Below are 22115 nucleotides of genomic sequence, written 5' to 3' on the forward strand. Positions count from 1 at the left end.
TTCAGGTTATCCAAAGATTGTTCTGCTAATCCTTTCAAACAAAATCTTTCTTTGGCGATGCCTATCTATGATAGACAAGGGTGAGTAACGGGCTCCCATCCTCCCACATAACTTTAACAAAAGAATCTTTTTCCAGAACAACCCCACTTCCTAACTGCCCCTTCTTCCTCATGAGAGCTCTTTGCCGGCTCTTCTCTTTTACGAAGATGAAGGAGGGGACGGGGTACGGACTAGTCATATTCTCCCGCGGAAATTCTACTTTACACCCAAGGTTTTCTCTGCCTCCAGAGCAGACCAGGATGCATGCCCCCTGGGTTCCAGCCCTACTTTCCCGAATCACTCGCACTCATCAGGAAGAAGAACTGGGGGTAGAGACCTTTCTTGATCGAAAAGACCATTCAGGATAGGTATGTGACTATTTGCGATGCGTGATCCTGGAAATGAAAGTTGGTCTACGAGCTTGACCATTCTTCCTTCGTGTGGAAAACACATTATTCGAAAGAGTGAGGATACTATTGCTTCCATGCAATATATATAGTCTCGTCCAAGGAGTAGGTTATAATCCAAGGGTCCTTGGATGACCATCAAATTCATCTTGACAGCCTTCCCTGTCAATGTAATAGGCACATTAGGTAGAATCCCTAATGGTCGACTGGTTCCCTTATCGAAACCTGAGAGATTCCTTATCTTAGGCAAAAGCGCCGGGCAACCCAGTGCTTTCCAAGCAGTAGAGGATAGGATACTCACAGATGCCCCTTCATCAATGATAGTTCCAGCCATCACCATTTTGTATATTTGGACTATAATTCTGAATGGTATACTGGCTGGTAACCGGGGTTTGCCTAGTTGGTTCCAATCAAAGGACACAACCAGGTTGCTTGGTGGTGGGACCGAATATACGGCCGGATATGATCCTGACAATGCTCCTTCCTGCGGTAAAGGAGTGGGCGCATTGCCCTGATGCTCATCAGAATCGGTGTTGATGAAAAGAATCTGGATGGTGTCATCCTTACTCTCTTCGGTGAGGGTGTCAGCCGAAGATGAATCTTCAGTGACGGTGTCATTTGAATACGAAACTTCTGAAGGGAGAACCGGGTCAACTGCCGTTTCGACCTTTGGACTTTCGTCCGATCCGGATTCAGTAGGTTCATTTTCAGTGACTGACGCTTCAGCTGGCCCTACAAGCGGGGCAGCTGTATTTTCAACCAACGAAGGACTTGGCGCGAGTTTTTGATATCCAGGAGGAAGTAGCAACGGTGCAGCCGGTTGATCTTCCAAAACTCTCTTTGCTTCGTCTAAAAAGGGACAACGGCGGAGGGTGTGATTGCCTTCACACAGTTCGCAGGGGAATCTCATTCCCCTTCGTCATCTAGAACCTTCACTTTCGTTGGTCGATGGTAAGCATTCAACCTGGCTGTCAGAGGTTGATGCTTCCGAACTGTGCAAACGAGGGGACCAGTCCCTTAGTATTCGGGGAATACTGGGACAATCACGGTGGAAGTGGTCTCCTTCACATATGACACATGGCGCCTTAGGCCCGGTCTGTGTTGTGTGTGGATTTTGGTTAGATGTCTTTTGCTTGCCCCCAGCCGCCTTTGGCTCCTTCTGCTTCTTTTCTTTCTTCTTCTTCTTCTCCTTCCTCTTCTCCACGGGAGCTCGGCTTTCAGCGGCTCTACCTTTCGAAGAGGGAAGATTGGTCTCCTTCTTCTCCGCGGGAGCTCTACTTTTGGCGGCTCTACCTTTCGAAGAAGGAAGATCGGTCTCCTTCTTCTCCGCGGGAGCTCTGCTTTCGGCGGCTCTACCTTTCGAAGGGGAAGGATCAGAGGAAGACTTAAAAGAAGTGGAAGGTTGGAGGACAGCTCTAGACTGATCTAACTGTTGATTCGACTGTTCAGGAACCGTGGTGGTCTGAACTACAGTGGTTGAGAATAGCCAAACTGGCAGGCCAATTGTCAGTCCTGGAAGCGACAACGTGGCCATGTGGGGCGCACCAACTTCTCCCCAAGAGGAGAAAGGGCTAGGGTTCCCATCATGTGGAATCCATTGGTTGGTGTGTTCCATGTTCTCAACCTAAAGATCAACGCAGGAATAAGGGGTGATTATGTTCCGTTTAAAATGAATTTTATATGACGACGCTTTAGACACAACTTGCTTTTTCACTTTTTAAGAGTCGAGAAAAAGCTAAAGATGACTCTAGTCTCCTTCGATGTATTAACGAGCCCGAAGTGACAAATGCTCGGATGGAATTTTTCAGTTATAGAGTTTGAAAAAGGCCAAAAGAACTACTCTGGAGTTCTAGGCAGAGGGTGTGCCAAACCTTTCGCGAAACCACAGAATACATTTTACGGTACGAGTGGTCGATCTTCGTGAATGCTGTGTTCACTGCATCGCGATCAGTAGGGCGGCCGACACGGCTTCCTATGGATAAAGGCTTTGTTCCTATAGGGGTCTCCCAATATACTCGACGGTACGCGGGAGCACAAGTCCGTATTAGTGCTATCGTCCCTCAGGAGGAATCACCCACCTTCGTAGAGATCGACAGTCACTATGTTTAACGACGCTGGAACACGTCTCTACCTAGACCTCTACTGTGTTTCGTTATGTTTCAAAGCGTTGTTATGTAAATTCAGTTCGTTTTAGGTTGATCTTGCTTAGCAGTTTGCCTTTATGGATCACCACGTGATGTATGATACAACTCCTAAATGCAGTCTAAGAATGATAAGCAAGCTTTTTCAATTCTTTCAACTTATGAAAATCTTAACTACTGAGGGAAAAGAAAGACATCATCTTTTCAAACAGATCATAGAGCACACACTGATGAACTTTTCCTAAATCGACATGCAAACTGTCAAAATGCACATGCACAATGCAAGTATTTCTTTTCTTCTTCCTTAATGTTGATGTATTACAAAAAGAAAGTTGTTGTATGATTTCGAATTCAATTTCAAGCGAAAGAAAACAAGCTTTTGTCCAATAATCAAAAGATCACCTTAAGATTCACTCGTTTCAACACAAGAAATACTGAAATTCGAACCATATAACGAAAGCAAATGCTCAAGCAGCTATGAACAACAATAAACTAGCTCTTAGAATCACAACGAGACTTTATCACAGGTCTAGATCCAAGAGGCCACAGCAAGACTAGTTCACTTTCGCTATGGGAAACTGTGAATGAAAGTAAGAAATACAATAAGAACAATCACGGTTTCTTCACACAACTGAGGCAGAATGATGGCAAAGAAAGGTAGTTTCAGATGGGTATACAGGTTGACAACAGGCTGCAAAAACAATACTGAAAACTGGGCAACAGAAAGCAGGGAACCCCAGTTGCACAATGCAAAACTGGTTCAGCGCAGGTAGGACACTGTCAGTTTGACATTCAGCGCAGGTAGCCCCTTCGGGACCTGCGTTGCAGCGCAGGTAGCCTTCACTACAGCTGCACTGAAGAGAAAACTCTCGTCTCTCTTTGGTTCCGGGTCACAGATTGCTCAAAAATCAACTGTTTTTGGCCAAATCACAGGCTATCAATCAAGTATACTCTAGAGGATGATTAAAGGAAGATGAGCACTATCACAAAGAGCTAATAAGAGTCCTTGTGGATCAGCTCTTCAAATCATAAACATGCCCAGAACCGAGCTAGAGTAGCTGCCCTCTACTTTGCCTTCGAAGGATTCGAATGCAGTTCGATTCGGTACTCCCTTTGTTTAGGAAATGAATAGCAAAAAACACAAGCTACCAACAAGACACGATCCCCAGTGGAGTCGCCAGTCTGTTGTGGGGAAAAGTATCCAACACGGAATGACCCTATCCCACTCTAAGGGTGATAGTTCCTTAGCAACAGTCAAAGCAAAGCTATCTAAGATTATTTCTTTATGACATGCAAAAGAGGAAAGGAAGAGATCCACTTACCGATGTCTTGTGCAAATGGTCGATCCAATCTTCTCTCTTTGCCGCTTGCTCCCAGCTCCTTGTCTTCTCACGGGCCCAGCTACACAAGATCCTGCAAACAAGACGAGAAAGGAAAACTACAAGAAGCATGCATTCATAATTGATTCAAGGATTAGCATAAATCAAATACGCAAGTAAGACAATACATCATTGAAACACATGCGAATAGAAGAACCTCAAATGCTTTATTAATGGAAGAAAGTAAGGTTCATGCGGTGATACAACCATAAGAGGTCCAATCCAGCATCACCTTCCCGACGGAAAGAAATCTCCTCTTCACCTCCCTCAAGCAATCACCCAATACTCTCAACTGTAAACCAACAGCAATTCTTTGCACAAAATTTCGGCCTCCAGATCCCATGGGATGAGATCCTTATATAGAGTTTTGGAGTGAAGATAAGTCAGCTTGATGTGTGGCTGTTGTCCTCTTCAACCCCAGTTGTTCTTTAGTTCTTGAGTCCACTCGGAGATTCTACCTTCCACTCGGAGTTTTAGAACCTCTTACTCTTCACTTAGGCGAATCTTTTGATCCAAGTGTCAATTTGGAAGCTTCCTGGGCACTGACACATTGAGGAAAGATTCATCCACATGTCCAAACTCGCTCAGCACAGGTAGCCTTTGATGAAGTTGACATTCAGCGCAGGTACACCATGGAGGAGTTGACATTCAGCGCAGATGCTCAGTGGAGCAGCTGCTTTGATCCAAAATTGACCTGTTTTTGAGTGTTTTTCAGTGGAGAACTGATCTGAAGTGTTGTGGTTTGCTGACCTTGTTCCTCTAGGGGTAGGAACAACATGTTTAGGGACTTTGGATCCCTCAGATTATTGACATTTCATGCTCTATGCTGTAAGGCACAAAAATTTCTATAACATATAGGTTGCAGAGGTTGCAAGTGTCGACTCATCACTTAAGACACTGAAGAACAAAGGTGAAGGAGATGGAAGCGAGACCTTTCAGGACGCTTGTGATGCAGATAAGGTACAAAAAAGTTGCAGATTTTTTTCATGCTTTTGGAGGACCAAAAGCTCCTCAGTGGGGAGGATTGATCCAGGTGTCTCCAGAGACACACTTAGGACAAAGAGGACTTATGAAAGCTCGAAAACCAAAGTGATCAAAATGCTTTCAAACTGGGACTAGAGCATAGCTCTCGTCGTCTTGATCACGGTGGTGTGAATGGTTCGTTAATCCGAGCTCATATGAGGGAGAACGAGCCAGTCAAATTTTTGGTCAAAGTTGGGTTGTGGGCCAGGTTTAAGTGTCCTACAAATTGATTAAGTCCCGAGCATGGAATCTGGCTCTCGAAGATGGGTGAAATTATGGCATCGTTAAAATGTCAATATCCCTTATTTTAAAAGAAAATTAAAATGACTATTTATTTTTTTTCAAATCAAAAAATATATAAAAAAAATTGGTGGGGGCCCATGATCCCTGCCACCACCATTGCACCAAAACTAAAACATAGCAAAAAAAATTACTTAAATGGCTCGGTAGCCATTACCCCACCGAGCCAGCCCTCCACCTTCCAAACTCCTATAACCATATTAATGTTAATATGGGGTGGGCACGGGCCACACCCCCAAAAACTCTAGCATTACCATTGTAAAAGGCTAGAGATGGTGGGAGTTGAACCCATGGCCGGCGGGAGGGTCGGCCTCGCCTGCACAGCGGCTCCATCACACACCCCCAAATGCACGGCGCCCACTTAATTCAACGCAGCAACCATGATATGTACCATGTACACTCTAATGGCCCAAAACTTAATGTGCCACCCAAAATTAATGCAAGGAGTTGCAGGAGTTATGGGGTAGACCGCCCAATGTAGACCCCACCCCAAAATTAAAAGGATATGTAGTTTTTAATAAAATAGGTTTTGGGTTAATATAGAGGGGTCAGGGTTTGACCACCTGACCTCCTCCTCATAACTCATTGCCTTCCCAATCCACCCAAACTACTTCATGATTAAATCCGCCCAAGAATTAATATAAACCAAGCATTTGCTTAGTGAGCCCAGGGGGCAGCATGGAGGAAGCAGGAGTGGGCATGGAAACCAAGACATAGATTTTTTAATTAACTTTTAATGTAGGTGGAACCATGAAGGAGCAAAATTTCCAGGAGTGTGAAATTTTTGCAGTGTCCAAATTGGACAAAATTTATGTCGATCCCACACCTCTCGATGACACGAACCCTATGGTGCAATTAGTTTCCTAATATGAGTAGCAGATTTGTAGAGGACCCAGAGGAGGGAATCTTTGAGGAATCTAGGGGGAATCTAAAAGATCCCTTGAGCCCCAAATTTCCACTTTCTCAAAATTTAGAAATTTGATAGTTGATTTTGCACTATTCGACGCCACAAATCTGATGGTGTGTTGAGATTTCTCATTTTCTCATTTCACTTTCCGGCCACTTTTCTATGTGGAGTGCAGGTGTCAGCATTCATGTGCGAGTAGCCAATTCCATGCGACTCGACGCCGCGAGATTCGACGTGTGACCAGCTTCAGCATTTTGACATCCACTTCTTTAGATGGCCACTTTATGTGAGGTGTATGCAGTGTGTTCATGTACTTCTTTTGCCATGCATTGTGTTGCACGGATCCTTGTTTGAAGTTTGATGTGGGATCTTGTTTCCTTACTTGTTTCATGATTCTTGTTTGACATGATGCGGAATAATTTGTTTGACGTACTTATTGTTGATTCATCATGTTTCGTTTGAGATCCCTTTCTCGTTATGTTGATGAGATACTCATGTGTCATTGTGCATGTTTGCATTGATATCCATTTTATGCCATGTTGGCAGGATGCTCATCATGCATGAGTTTATGTAATACTGATAGGAGTCCTTTTGACTGAGAGTTCCTGTAGCAGAACATCTCTTGGAGCCACTCTTGTGTGAGGGAATTTTCCTTGTATGATAGCGACGTCACCTCTTATGTACATCATCACTATTGACAACACTTAATGCAATGACCTACACCATCTTGACACCGGGGCTTGGAGATGTAGTCCCTCCTAGACGAACTTCGTTATCAATGGCTTATGATTTTATGTGTTGATGCTTGTCATGTTCCTCTTCTTTATAGCATGCAGATGTATTCATTTATGTTCTTTTTAAAAACGCAATTTAACACATCATGAAAGTAAAAGGTCTTGGAAGGGTACTTTGTCACACCTGAACCTAGATCACCTCCTCTGTTTCATCTTCATATTCTCCCTCTGTTTCTTTGTCCCTCTCACTAGCAGTGGTGCTTTTGTCATATCCAAGTGCTTGAATTTCTCCCTCTTCCTACATGTCTCTGAAAGTTGTCCATGTAATAGGGAATCTTAGGTTTTGTAGAGCATATTCTAGTATAAGTTTGATCAACGCATGATGAGCTCATTGTTGATGTTTTCCCTCCTGCACTTTGATGCTCATATCTATCATTGATTAAAGAATAAAGTAGGGTATACTTAGTCTATTTTGAGGAGGTGTGTCTGGTCCAAATATTAGTTCTTGGAGAAGCCTGAAATGGTATCCATACACCACACTGTATCTCCCTTGATATGATATATATATATATATATATATATATATATATATATATATATATATATATATATATATATATATATATATATATAGATATATATATATATATAATGAGGTTGTAACTAAATTCATTCCAAGGGTATGGAAGGCTTTCTCTTATGACCCCATTTTTGTCCTCATTACCTCCTCCCCTTCCAGAAAGAATTTCTTCTTTGCAATGGTGTTGTTACCCTTGTCTTCTTTTCTCCAAGGTAACCCTAAAGGGAGTGTGGTGATTCAGCTTATAACTTTAGGGGTTATTTCTACTTATAGGCCTTTCACCACAGCAGTGGCATGGGTCCTAGTGAGGATTTCTACTACAGGAGAATGCTGATGAATTCTTACTATGTTTGTCGGTTCTCACTTGATAAAACCCCTGTCATCTTTCCCTTGGTAATTGTGGAGTCTTGTATGGATATAATTCGATAATTCTAGTGGGTGAGAGATTTAAATGATAACTATGCACTATAATTCCCTTAGACTGCAACTTCCTTAACCAAATGGGGGATTTTTTCTTTATTTTTAACTAGAAAATATGGGAAGGTATTGCTCCTACCTCACTGGACTCTGTTTAGTGAGGAAAACCTTTGATCTCTCCTCCCTTAGTGCCCACTGATAATCCTGTAGATGACTACTCTGTATCTTGTAGGTCTTCCTGTAGGATCCTGTAGGTTTTCTTGTAGGATCCTGTAGGTGATCCTATGCTACAAAATGCTCACTATCTTTCCTATAGATGTTGCTTCGAGAGGTCGAGAGAAACCTTATTTCGATGAATCCTCGAGACTGTTAATGATTTCTTTGCATGGAAGTCAGTGTTTTATTTCCTTATATGGGTGATCATGTGGTATGGTGTGCTGGCTACCTAAGCACGAGCACCTTCTTTTGGACCATTGGTCCCACTATCACTCCATCATTCCTCCTTACCTCATAATCATCTCCCACTTTGATCATCTGAAATTTAACCATTTTTGGCCTTATCTCCTTTTTCTTCTGATTTGACTACTGCCACATTTCGAGTGGTCTAACATTTTTCTCCTTGTCGACTGGCTGAAGATGGCCAAGTTAACTGGCCACCTTTGCTTATAAAACCAACTCTTACATAATGTTACATTTTTTATCATATCATGCTAATGAGAGAGTATAAGCAAGAGGACATACCTGTGGGTAGGATGCTTTGATGATGATGCTTGTTGGAGAATGATGTCCCTATGTTGTGTACTTGCTGCATATTTTTTTTGTATTGGCCTCTTTTGACGCTTGTTTCCTTTGATGTGCAAGTACTGGAGAGTCATGTTGATGATCCTATTGTTTTTGTGTTGTAACAGCTACAACCACCCTTCAAAATTTTTCCTTAGCTTCGTTTTGGAGCCCCCCTTCCAACCGTCACAACAACATGTCTTGATTTTTCAAGTACACAAGCTTCAATATTTTTATTGCACAAAAGAAACATGTTGATCACAACTTGATCCATTATACTCATAGGTTTCTCACCCAGACTTGGTCTAGCTGTAGGCTAGGAAACTTCCCCAAGAAATTGCACAATTCTTGAGGGAAACCATCCTTCCCTCCAAAAATTGTGCAATCCTGTCTAGCAGCGTGTTGGGCTCCAGAATTCCGCAATTTTGCCAATCAACCGTCACAGAGAAAATTTCACAATTTTCCCTAACAGGGCTGCTCAACCTAGAATTTGTGCAAATCTAGGCAGCAATCAGTTGCTCTACCCAGAAATTGTGAAATCTCATGCGCAGCTAGCCCAACTTCCAGCCAAAAATGTGCATTTTCTCCTAGTAGTTGAGAATACTCTTGCATGTGGAACTGAGTTGACCGGTTCCCTCCAAGACCGAGCAAACCTAACTTGCATGCATGGGTTGCTTCTCCCAAGGCAGCATGCAAATGGATCCCTTGTTTCATCGATCTATTTGTGGTAGTTGGAGGTGACATGTAAGGATCATTTCAAAAACCTCCCACCAAGTGTCTCTTTCCCTAGATTTGTGGCACATACATCACAACCTCGATTTTATCAAACCTCATCAATCGAAAGTTGCAGAGCTCATTCCTCACATCAACCTTGAATATCTAACATCCCACGTCACATCTAGGAGTTGTCGACACGTTCAGCTCAGTTGTTTTAGGGTAAGACTGCTTTCCATGACTTGTGTTGCATTTCTGGGCCTTTTTGTGTTTTTCTTCGCATGAACGTTGTTTTCTTGATTTCAGTGAGCGCTTTTGGTCATATTGATACATACTAGCTTTTACCAGCACCGTTTCAGTTTTTGTTAACATCTCACTACTGTCACATGTATGAAACTATTTTTCATGAACAATCATTGATTCATGACTTGCCTCACCCACATGCATATTGTTTCATTTTCTGAATCTATCATTCAATGTTTTCATGCATGAGAATTCACTTATGCTTACACTTAGTATCACCATGCATTCACATTCACATTCGCTTTTAGTTGCCCGTCACCGAGTCTCGGCAGCCTTGGCCCAAACTCTGCCTCACCAAGACAACATTGCACAATCCTAAGAGGGAAGGCTCTATCTTCCTCTCAGGAAATGTGCATTTATGGCTAGTGACTGTCCTCCAGGATGTTTTTTCACATTTGTTAGGGACAGTGACTATTGGCCTAGAAAATTGTGCAATGCAGTCATTGAGCTTGCAGCCATTTCCAGTTGAGATTGCGCATTGTGTAATTCTATCAATCAATAGCCATATTGGACTATGCATTGCGAAGTTCCAGTAGTCATTCAGTATCCCAGCAACCTAGACTATGCCAAACATAGTCTTGGTAGTCAGTCTCCCGGCCTCCTAATGGAAATTTCCCAACCTTCATGGTCAATTACATAGGTATGTTGCAAGTTAGTTCTCAAGTTCATTTTGGTTTTCAACTAATAGATTTCTTTCCATGAGTGTTTCCATGTCTCCAGGTATCACAGGCATTCATGTGCCTCTTAGAAACATAGGTACAATGGTTTCTAGGAGAGCAGAGTTGATGACACCTTTCAAAGCACACTTGGGTATGCGGTCGATCAAGTGTCTATGAGCTTTCCTACTCACGAAGACATTGAATTGTTCGTAGACAAGGACATCAAGATATGACAGCAGCAACATCATAGCGAGCAACATCATGAACAATAGTTGAAGGAAGCATACCAAATGCAATGAATGCAAGAGGAATGTTGTTGACAACACAAAGGTGGAACAAATTTGCGAGCTCAAGTAGATCCACTAGTGATGAAAGAAACTTTGGGGACTCAGGCTTTGAGGTGACATTGTGACATGAAGATTGTACGAAGACAGAGAATAGGACAAAGAAGGAGTTGCATGTGTTGAAGCAACAACTCAAGGAAGAACATGAATTTGAATAGACCAACAAATGAGTTATAGCATGAACAAGAACAATAATGGGCGCAACATGCACTCACGGATGAAACTGCACCCGTACTTGTTAAATATCCATCCCAACAGCTAGCACAGAGTAGACATGGTGAGAAATGTTGTTGACCGCATGAAAGGGATTCAACAACATGCATGTCATTGTGTGCACGCATGCAACCCAACCCATTTAGCACACTCACCAAGGTGTAGACAAGAAGCAAGTCCAACTGGAGCTGAACATGTATTTGACAGTTGATGTGAATGACTAGTAGCACACACTGGAAGATGAGCATGAACACTATGCATCAACGTTTTTCCAATTTAACTGCACCCAAGAAGATCATGTGCATGTTAGCAAACGAGTTGGATGGGGGAGCCACATGAATTCATCGGATGCAATATAGGCATGAGTTTGCCTGGCAAGATGTCATCATGGGGTGCATGCACACCATCACAGATGACCAAACTTGGCATCAACACACCACCTTCACCATCACAAGCATGTCAAAGAGTTGGCCTCATCACAATGGACCAAGTGTCAGTGATGTCTTGCATGACTTGCTCAAGCCATGTTGTCTCACATGAGTACATGTGCATTGTAATGAGATGTCTTGTCAGGTGTAAGTCAAGTGTCGATAGTTGGATGTAGTAGTCATAGAGTATATAAAGATTCATGAGGGTAGATGAACTATCACAAAGGGGAATGTTAAGGGTCACCCCACCCTTTCCTATAAATAGCCCATCATAACTCATTGTATAGGATTTTGGTCAGCCAAGCTTTCGATAAGACTATCTTGGAGAGAGCTTGGACATTATTGTAATGACCCTTGGCTTCTCCACTGCATAGATCTAGTACATATCTTTGGAGGAGCAGGTGGATGTGGTTGTAATGTTCCACTATTGGGACTAGTTGTTGGACATGGATCTATTGTATGACCTGAACTTACACTTATTTATATACTAAGAGCCAGCACGTTTCATGCATATGTTGTATTGTAGTCCAACTATATTGTTTACTCTAAATGGCATATCTATTTATTTTCTTACGCATGCATGTATGGACTATTCTATATGAGCATGTACGAATCTTTCTAAAATGTGTTGTTGGTTTAACCATCACTTTCGATTGCTTGTTAACTCACTTTCCAACTGGTGATCCATCCTCTCTTGTGTGTTCCCTTCCAAGCCAAGTACTATTACATGTTTCCAAGGGGTGCACTCATATCAACCACCATGTGTTAGAACCTCTCATGCACCTTCCTTAACTCACTATAGCTGTCACACCCTTGCTACCAACAGAGTCATCTTACTTGCCTCTGTGTGAAATCATGATCAAGGCATTACCATACAACCCACTGCTGGGACTCCTACACCAAGCGGTTTGAGGTCTAATTGGGACTTCTTACCGGGGAGATCCCCTTACATGCTGGCGGGTCCAACATCGTCAACATGTTGTTGATCTCTGGAGGAGCTTCTTTGAAATTGGAATCTCTATGCTGAAGATGGCTACAACCCTGTGAAATTTCCTTTTGTGGGATAGGCTGCTACAGGATTTCCTATAGGAAACCTATAGGATGTCTTGTAGTTGCCTCTCCCCTAAACTTTTCATACTTTACTTCACCTTTGGAGAATGAGGATTGTTGAAATGGGTAGAGAAGGAGTCTATTGATTGGTAGGTGAGAGGTATAGCATTCAAGTATTGTCCCTTTGTCCTTTGTTCTCACCCTCTTCTATTTTTTTTCTTCTTCTTTGAAAATTGTAATTTTTTAATTGACTTATTGAATGGATGTAGGAGTAACTTGGTGATGAGAGGCATGGTGATGATGTGGTCAAGTAAATGTTTTATTTTTTTGACACAGGTTGGTCATCCCCTTGCTCTATGGTCACTTTTCTTGGGATTCCCAAGCTACTATAATTCCTACATGAAACTCCTGTAGGATTACAGCGAATCCTGTAGAAAACGCAGAGCCTGTGTAAACTGAGTTGGAGCAGTTCATAAATGGAGGGACTGATGGGATAATGAAGAATATGCGATGGAGGAATGAAAATATGGATTGTGTATGTCCTTTTTTTCCTCTAAAGTTTCTCTGGTCCTCCTCTTGCTGACCTGTAAACAACATTTTCAAGCTTTTTCTTTTCTCTCTTTTGTTTTTGTTTTTTTTTTAAACAACTAGTCTGCCTCCAAGAGGTTTTCATCCTAGCTGCCTGCCCTAGGTACCTCAAAAGAGGTTTTCACCTAGAGATCTTTTTATTTTTTCTTTTCTTTTCAACACCTTTGGGCCATGTCAAGAGGTTTTCAACCCAACAATGGGACTCAAGTGCCTCATGGAGGTTTTCACCTGAGTCCCTTTATTTTTTTCTCTTTTTCCTTTTTTTCCTTTTTTTTTTTTTTTTTTTTGTTTGTTTTTTTCTTTTAAAGGACTTGATGGGGTAGAAGCTAAGACTTTCTCCACCACCATCACTATATTTCTGATGCCATTGATGAATTCTTGCTTCAACAAGGGCTTCTTGTAGACCTTCAATCTACACCCATTTACAAGTAAAGGGATAGCCTCTGCATCAATGGTCCTTATCTGTATTGAACCATTGTCATGACACTTTTCTATGACATAAGGCCCCAAACATCTAGTCCTTAACTTTCCTTTGAAATACTTATATCTAGAACCATACAACAAATCCCAATCACCTTATTGAAACTATTTGTCCTTTATGTTCTTGTCATGCTAAATCATCCTTTGAACTTTAATCACCTCTATGTGCAGGAGGGTCTGCATCCTAAATTCATCTAACCAATTCAGCTTGTGCACTCTCTCTTATTGTGCCCTGGTGAGATCTAGATCTAGTTGTGCTTCCATCCTTAAGGTGTTGTATTCAAATTCTATTGAGAATAGGGATTTCTCCCCATAGACAAGCTCGTAAGGAGTGAATCCAATGGTGGTCTTCCAAGTGATATTGTAGGCCCAAGTGGTCTCAACTAATCTATCTACCCATTCCTTTATGCTCCTACTAATTTCTTTGGTTAGAATACCTTCCAGTGCTCTGTTGGTTACCTCCGCGTTATAGACATATTTGGGCACTGCAACCCCAATCACATATGTCCATAAACCAAGGGCTTCTAAGTCCCTAAAAGTGTTGTCTCATACCCTAAAGGAGGAAGGTCAACTGATTACATCATCTCCCAGAAGTTTTCCATGAAAAACCACTCAGGACTAGTCAAAGCAGGACCATACAGACTGCCCAGTGCAAAGGGTGCGATGCATCTCACCTGCTCCGTGCAAAAAGTGTGATGCATGCTAGAAAGCCCTTCTGTAGCGTGCGATGAGCAAGAGCAGACAAATGGCACAAGCAGTTTGCTAAGTGGAGACCCTGAGAATCTTCTATAAGCTGCTCATTTGACAATTGCCTCCCTGAATTCGCCCAAGGATGAGTAAGAAATCATGAAATCTCCAAGTGGAACTGAACAATTGACTTGCAAACATCCTAAGTGCCCTAGACGTAGCTCAAGTAACCTCATTAGATCAACTCTATACTTTGTAATTACTGACTATTATTGGCTCGGCCTAAATCCCTGAACTAGGCTGTGAACTGTGACCAAAAGCCAAGTTGAAGTCTCGTCCCTAGACCATCGCATCCTCTCTTCTTGGAAATCTGGATGCATTGCACCTCCCATGTGTAGTACGTGAGATGCATCCCTGTTTCCCTGTGTTACAGGTACGATGATCAGATAAGACTATTTCTACCTCCAAATTTTGGTTTTTCTTTACTCTCTTCAGCTTTATTAAGGAGTTTTGTTGTCTATGATCAGTAGACCACTGTTGAAACCCCCTTACTTTACATCGCCCAGCCTCCATTTTACAAAGATTTGTGAATGTTTTTTATGTATTTTTTGCCATTCACAGTTCTCATTTACAAAATAGTAGCTTAATCGAACTGTCGTCTTTTGATTTGAAAGTGTCGCAAGTGTCACTTTCAGTCAAAGAAAAGAATCCTTCTCTTTTTGATAGTCGATTACACTGTTACTCTTGTATTTGATCTGAATTTATAGTATTTCAAGTGTCGAAAGCAGTTTTCAATTCAAAATCACAAAGTGTTGTCTTATCTCTCTTTCATTTTTTAAAAGAAAATCGTTAGTACTGTCACTTTGGAAGAAGAAATAATTCAGACTTGATCTTAGCATTCTTTTTGTCATTCACACATTAAGAAAGAGGAAAACAAATACATGCATGTGCATTTGCGTTTAGACTGCTTGTTGATTTTGATTTACGACAGTGCATCTAGTGTGTGCTCTCTGCTCTATGTTGAAAGGATTTCATTTCTCTTTCCTTAGTAGCTAGGATTTTCATTGCATAAAGAAGAATAAACGACTGTTTATCATCTTATATTGCATATTTAGGAGTTGTATATCTACATCACGCGATGAACCTTAAAGGAAAATTTCTTAAGAAAGATCAACTGTAAAATAAATTCAATGAACATAAAAATGCTTTGGAACCTAACGCACAACATCTAGAAGTCTAGGCTAGAGACGTATTTAGGTGTCGTAAAGCCTGGTAACTGTCACTTTCATCATAGGCTCGGTGATTCCTCCTCTTTGAGACGAGAAGTGCCAGTACAGACTTGTGCTCCCACGTACCGTCGAGTATATATTGGGAGACCATAATAGGCTATATCCTTTATCCTTAGGAAGTCGTGTCTGCCACCCTATCGATTGCAATGCACTGAACATAACATTCGGGAAGATTGACTACTGTACTGTAAAAAGTATTCTGCAGTTTTGCGATTGGTTTGATAATCCCTCTGTCTAGATTTCCAGAGTAGTCTCTTTCATTCCTTTTAAGACTCCTTAAAGGAAAAGCTCCATCTGAGCACTTGTCACTTCAGGCTCATTAAAAATCAAAGGTGACTAGAGTCATCTTTAGCTTTTTCTTGACTCTTAAAATGTGAAAAAGCAAGTTGTGTCAAACCGTCTAAAATTCATTTAATACGAAATAATATTTTCCCCCTCTTATTTTGAGTTGATCAAATAATCTGCAATCGTGGAAGAAATTCAATCAAAACCCCGTCATTCGCAGAGACTGATGAGTCAACCATCTTTGACTACAAAAATGAAACCATTCCGGGCAAGCGGACTCGTTTAACTGGGTCAAAGTCTCCTAGTTTGTTTGAAACTTGTGTTTTGACATCCTCTGAGACTCCAATTACTCCAATAATTTCTGGTATCCCTGCCTCTACAGAAGAAGTTCCGCAGTTAGAAGAGGACATTAGAATTGATCCTAGTGTAACAGTAAACACTTCCATTTTTGAAACAGCTCCATCTAGAGTTGATTCAGAAGGTGTTACCCCTCTAACATTTGTCGCTATGGAATCTATACCTTCTTTGGCACCAAAAATATTTTATGGACCTGACGGTTTGCCTTTTCCACCTGGATTGATTGCTATAGAATAGATTACGGAGGATCTTCCATCTAGTACTCCATCACATTTTGGAACTGGGATCCACCTATATCCTTCTACTTCAGAAGTTAGAAACCCTTCATCGCAAGATCCTATAGAATCATTGGGAAGTCTTTTGGATAGACTCGATATGTTTGGAAAAACATTGACATCTAGGACTGTGTTGTCTGATACAGCGGTAGAAGAACCTCCTTCCACCACTCCGACAATGTTTGCTGGTATACCATCTGTCCCAACTAGCTCTCAACCACTAGAGGGAGTCCACCCAGGGACCGTTTCGACAGTATGGTCTGTTCCCATTTGTTCATCTGGAATAGTATCTGGAATTTCTTATGTTGAATCTCAACAAATTGATCCTTCACAACAGTATCAACTTGGGTAGTCTGGTCTCTAGAGACCAATCATTCCTTTGGGTACTAGATTGCCACCATATGGGGGGCACTATACCCTTTCATTGTTCCCTCCAGGAGAACAACCATATGAGAACTCACAACTGAATTCGGGTCAAATTGGAATCGCATCCAGCGGTTTGGTGCCAATACTGCCTCTACAACCAAGAGTTGTATACTCAATGCAATCGAGTCTACCTGTGTCGAATATCCCCACTACGCTAGCTATTGTGACAGTGTCGCAAGTACAAGCGTTTCCTGTTGTATGCCAGCCTCAAGTTTCGCAGGTCATAGTACAACAGCCTCTTGTCTCCATGACGCAACCACAATCGCCAACTAGTGGCTCCTTAATTGGAGAAAATCAGGCCCAAATGGGTACTATTACCGCTCATCTTGGTCAAACATCTAGTATTGGGCAATAGCAAATGGTTTCACAACCATGGCTAGTGCAACATCAACAACTGTAATTCCAACAAGTGTACCAAGGACCTAAGCAGTAAGGCTTTGCAAGTAATGGGCAACTGTATATTCAAAATGGTTATCATCAATCATCCCAAATTGGTTATTCCTAGAAACCTTATCAAAGTTATCAGCATGAAATGCATTATGCTGGTATGCAAAGACCCACTGCTCAGGCGATCCCATCTTTTCCTAGGTACGCTTCATTGAACCTGAATCAACAGTTTCCCTTCATGGTGACTCTAGAGTTACCAAAGCTAAATCGGCTAATGAACGATCCAATCACTTATGTCCCTTGGTGGCTGGCGAATCCTCGTAAACTTCCTTCAAATATTCCTAAATTCAATGGAAATCCAAGTGAAGATCCATCGAGTCATGTGATGACCTTTCATCTATGGTGTTCCTCCAACACTCCGAATGATGATTCGATTAGGCTTTTCCTTTTTCAATAAATGTTAATTGGTCTGGTAGAAAAATGGTACATTGAATTTCCTAGAGCTTCGTTTGATAACTTCAGCACCCTTGCCACCACCTTTTTAACCCATTTTCAGTTGCCAATAAAGTACGAAACAGGAACAGAGCTTCTTACCAATTTCAAGCAGACAATGGCCACTCACATATATGATCATATTCATGAGTGGCGACATCATCGTAGAATGGTAAAAACGTATGTTCCTGATCAGCTACTAGCTGAATGGCTTATTAAGTCATTGTTACCTTCTATTATAGAAGATGTGGCAAAGGGAGGAGTCGTCACCAAAGAGAAAGTCATTGCTCGTGCACAGTATTTAGACTTGATCTATACTCAGTCTGGCACGCTCTATGACAAGATCCATGATGCTCCCAGACCAGGATTTTCCATTCCTCCTCCTCCTAAATTAAACAAAGACTCTCATGCCGGTGATGGTGTGATAGGGACGACAAGCACGAAATCGACAAAGGCTACATCTAAGAAAGCCTGTAAGGTTTCTAGTCAAGATGCAAATGATGAACTTCTAGCCTCGGAGGTTAATGTCGTGTCGACTGACAAAGGCAAAGAACCGAAGCAACCAGGAGGCAAGAAGAAAGGGAGGAGAAAAAAGAAGAAACAAGAAGATTCATCTCCTGAAAAGTCTTCTGTGAACCCTTCTGGGAAAAGGAAACCTAGTCAACCATGCCTCATATGCGATGAGGATTATTGGACAAAAGATTGTCCATATAAAGATGAAGTTAAGAAAATCTTTAAGAATTCAAGGACTTCAACAGTATTGACTAAACCATTTCTGAACCCAGGAACCAATCTGGTTGCTAGCGACAATGCTTCCCCATTCCAAGTGCTTATGTTGTCCATCTCGAAACAACAAAATGATGCTTTGATATCGACAAGGAATAAAGATTACGAGAATCCACAGCTGTCGAACAATAAGGCTAATGATCAACCTAGTAGTTCAACAACAACTTCGACCGAAGTTGTGCCACCCATCATTCCTGAGCTAATGATAAAGTTGCCAAAGGGAGTAGTACACAAGTTGACATTTAACCCTCGTGCCAGAGCGGCACAGAATTATAATATAGTAGAGGATTTGGCCCAATCGCCATCTGCTATGTCGACACTTGAAGTACTGCAAAACTTCCCCTCCCAAAAGCAGGCTCTATTATCAGCAATAGGTGGGATTGACCCAGCGGATTCCAATCTTGTGGCCTATAATCATAAAGGATATGAACCTTAGTTACCAGCTCAACTCGCTTTCCTCATTCATGTGAAATCCCTCAACAAAACTGTTCATTGAACAATTATTGATGAGGGGGCATCTACATGTATTATGTCAATGAGTTGGTGGAAAACTTTAGGATCACCACCCTTGTCGCGATCATCAACGACGTTAAAAGCATTCAACGAATGAACATACATTCCATATGGGATTTTGAGTAACTTACAAATTGAACTGGGGGGAAAAACACTAGAAATTGATGTTGAAGTTATCGATGGAAATCTTGATTATAACATCCTACTGGGAAGGCCTTGGATTTATGTTATGGCCACTATTGTGTCAACTTACTTGAGAAAGATTGCATTCCCTTTTCAAGGAGGAATTAAAATCGTTGACCAGCAAACCTTCCTCCCCAACAGTTCACAATTTACAGGAAGCATCCTGATGATCCATGGAAGTTCTCAGTTGCTTCAAAATATCGGAGTAGGCCTGCTAAAAGACCCTACATTGATGGGTACTTTTTCCCTACCACCTCCAAACAACCTGACGGAAGTGGCCACAGTGGGAACCTGCAATATGGTATCTTCCATTCAGAAGGTACCCGAGCATGATGTTAGCATGGATCATCACCAGCTTTTGCCTCCAAGCCCAATAGAAGTATTGTAGCAATCAATGTTCTTGGCATGGCAGGCAAACCCAAATGAACGCTCGTCAAGTGTTTGGGTAGATAGGTCTAAAGAGTATGGTACCCCTTCGGATCCTTGGTCGCATGTACATTCTATAGACGCAGGAATTGTTCAGTCAATGATCATAGAAGGGGCACCATGGGGAGATTACCACCATCGTTCCCATCTTTCGAATTACAACGAAGATTACTCCAGCAACCTTAATCATCCATTAGTTTTTTATTTTCTATCAAATAGTGTAAATACGATGGATTTCGAGTGAAATCTATCCAATATTGAAGAAACTATCGCCATAAATATCTCGACCAAATCAGATGTTGTAGAGAATATTCATGTTGGAAAATCTTGTTCTTCTTTAGAACTGGAAGTATATTACGCTCTCTTTCACAAGTTCAGAGATGTATTTGCATGGTCATATGAAGAAATGCCAGGCATTAACTCGAGCATAGTTGAACATGAAATTAATATGTATCTAGATGTCAAACCAGTAAGACAATGGCTTCGGCAAGTGCGCCCAAAGAAAGCCGCTGCCATCAAGGCAGAAGTTGAAAAACTTCTCCATGCTGGTTTCATTTAACCAGTTCCTCTAACTGATTGGGTATCGAACATCGTTCCTATGATGAAAAAGCAAGGAACGATTAGAGTGTGCGTCGATTATAGGGACGTAAATCAAGCTTGTCCAAAAGACAACTACCCTACAACATTCATCGACCAGATAATTTATGAATGCGCCGGATGCGAAATATTTTAGTTTATGGATGGATTTTCCGGGTATAATCAAATAAATATCCGCCCACAAGACCAGTCAAAGACAGCATTTATTTGTCCACGGGGCACATTCGCGTATTGTAAGCTACCTTTTGGTTTAAAGAATGTCGGGGAGACTTTTCAGAGGGCAATGAATTATGCCTTCCATGACATCAAAAACATCGTTCAACCTTACCTCGACGATCTTCCGGCTCACTCGTGAAAGCAAACTGATCATCCGCAGCATTTGAGAGCAATATTTCTACGTTGCTGACACTACAAAATAAGACTCAATCCACATAAGTGTGTGTTTTATGTTGGTTCTAGTTGTTTACTTGGATTTGTAGTTTTAAAGGATGGAATTTGACTCGATCTATGCAAGGTTAAGGCAATCATTGATTTGCCTCCACCTTTAAATTTGCTTCAGATTCATAAACTCCAAGGGAAAGCAAACTTTCTGAGGAGGTTCATTCCAAATTACGCCGAACTTGCTAGAGGTTATACACATTTGTTAAAAAAATAAGTGCCCTTCAACTGGGATTAGGTTGCGCAAGCTTCCTTTGATGCTCTAAAGGAATCCCTAGTAAAAGCATCATTAATGTACGCTCCTAATTATCAAAGAGACTTTAACATGTACCTAGCTACAATAGATATGACCATCGCAATGGTTTTAGCTCAAGAAGACAATGGAATCGAACATCTTGTTTATTATTTAAGTCGAAACTTAAATGATATAGAAAGAAAGTACTCCTATGTTGAAAAGCTAGCTCTTGCAGCTGTTCAAGCAATACAAAGATTTCGACACTATGTTCTCTTCTGAAAAACTACCGTTTTGTCAAATTGCAACCCCATGACTTACATCTTATTGCGACAGTTGCTTAGGGGCAAATATTCAAAATGGATAGCAATTTTGCAAGAGTTTGATATGGAATTCATAAAATCCAAATCAAAGAAAGCTCTGGTTTTCGCGGAGTTACTATGTGATTTCCCATCGTTGTCCAATGATTCAACATCCAAAGCAACAACTGTGGATGAATCTTTGTTTCTAATATCTTCAAGCGATCCGTGGTATGGAGATATAATCATCTATCTCCAAACCCAAGCATATAGGTCTAATACCTCTCGCTCAGAACAACGACGCACTCGATACCAAGCAAAAGACTACATGATCGTCGATGAAATGCTTTACCGTCGTGGTGTCGATACAATTTTGCGAAGGTGCCTCACCCATGAGGAGGCTGAAAAGGTCCTAAATGATTGTCATTCAGGTGCTTGTGGGGGGCATCAATCTGGTTATGCTATGGCACAAAGGATTTTACGAGTAATATACTTCTGGCCAACAATGTTCAAGGATTGAATAACGACAATTAGAAGTTGCCATGCTTGTCAAATCTTCAATCGCAAAACCAGAATACCACCCGCACCTCTGTAGCCAGTAGTTGCTATTGGGCCATTCACTAAATGGGGCATAGATTTCATTCAATGTAGCCCCACCTCGGCCGGGGTGCATGGGTATATCATAGTCGCAGTTGAATATTTTAAGAAATGGGCCGAGGTGATGCCTACATCAAATAACAGTGGCGAAACGGTCGCTCTTTTCTTTTTCAATCACGTAGTCTCTAGATTCAGTGTTCCACAAGCTATAGTCACAGATCATGGATCTCATTTCCACAATCACATGATGGTTGAATTGGATTCCAAATTAGGATTGTCCCATGACAGCTCTACTCCATATTATCTGCAAGCTAAATGGCAAGTTGAGGTGATCAACAAAGTCCTGAAACGCATGCTGCA

Source organism: Pinus tabuliformis, chromosome 7 (genome assembly GCF_031772625.1).
Source record: "Pinus tabuliformis cultivar Carrire ecotype Pingquan chromosome 7, CPIR1, whole genome shotgun sequence".
Lineage (NCBI taxonomy): Eukaryota > Viridiplantae > Streptophyta > Pinopsida > Pinales > Pinaceae > Pinus > Pinus tabuliformis.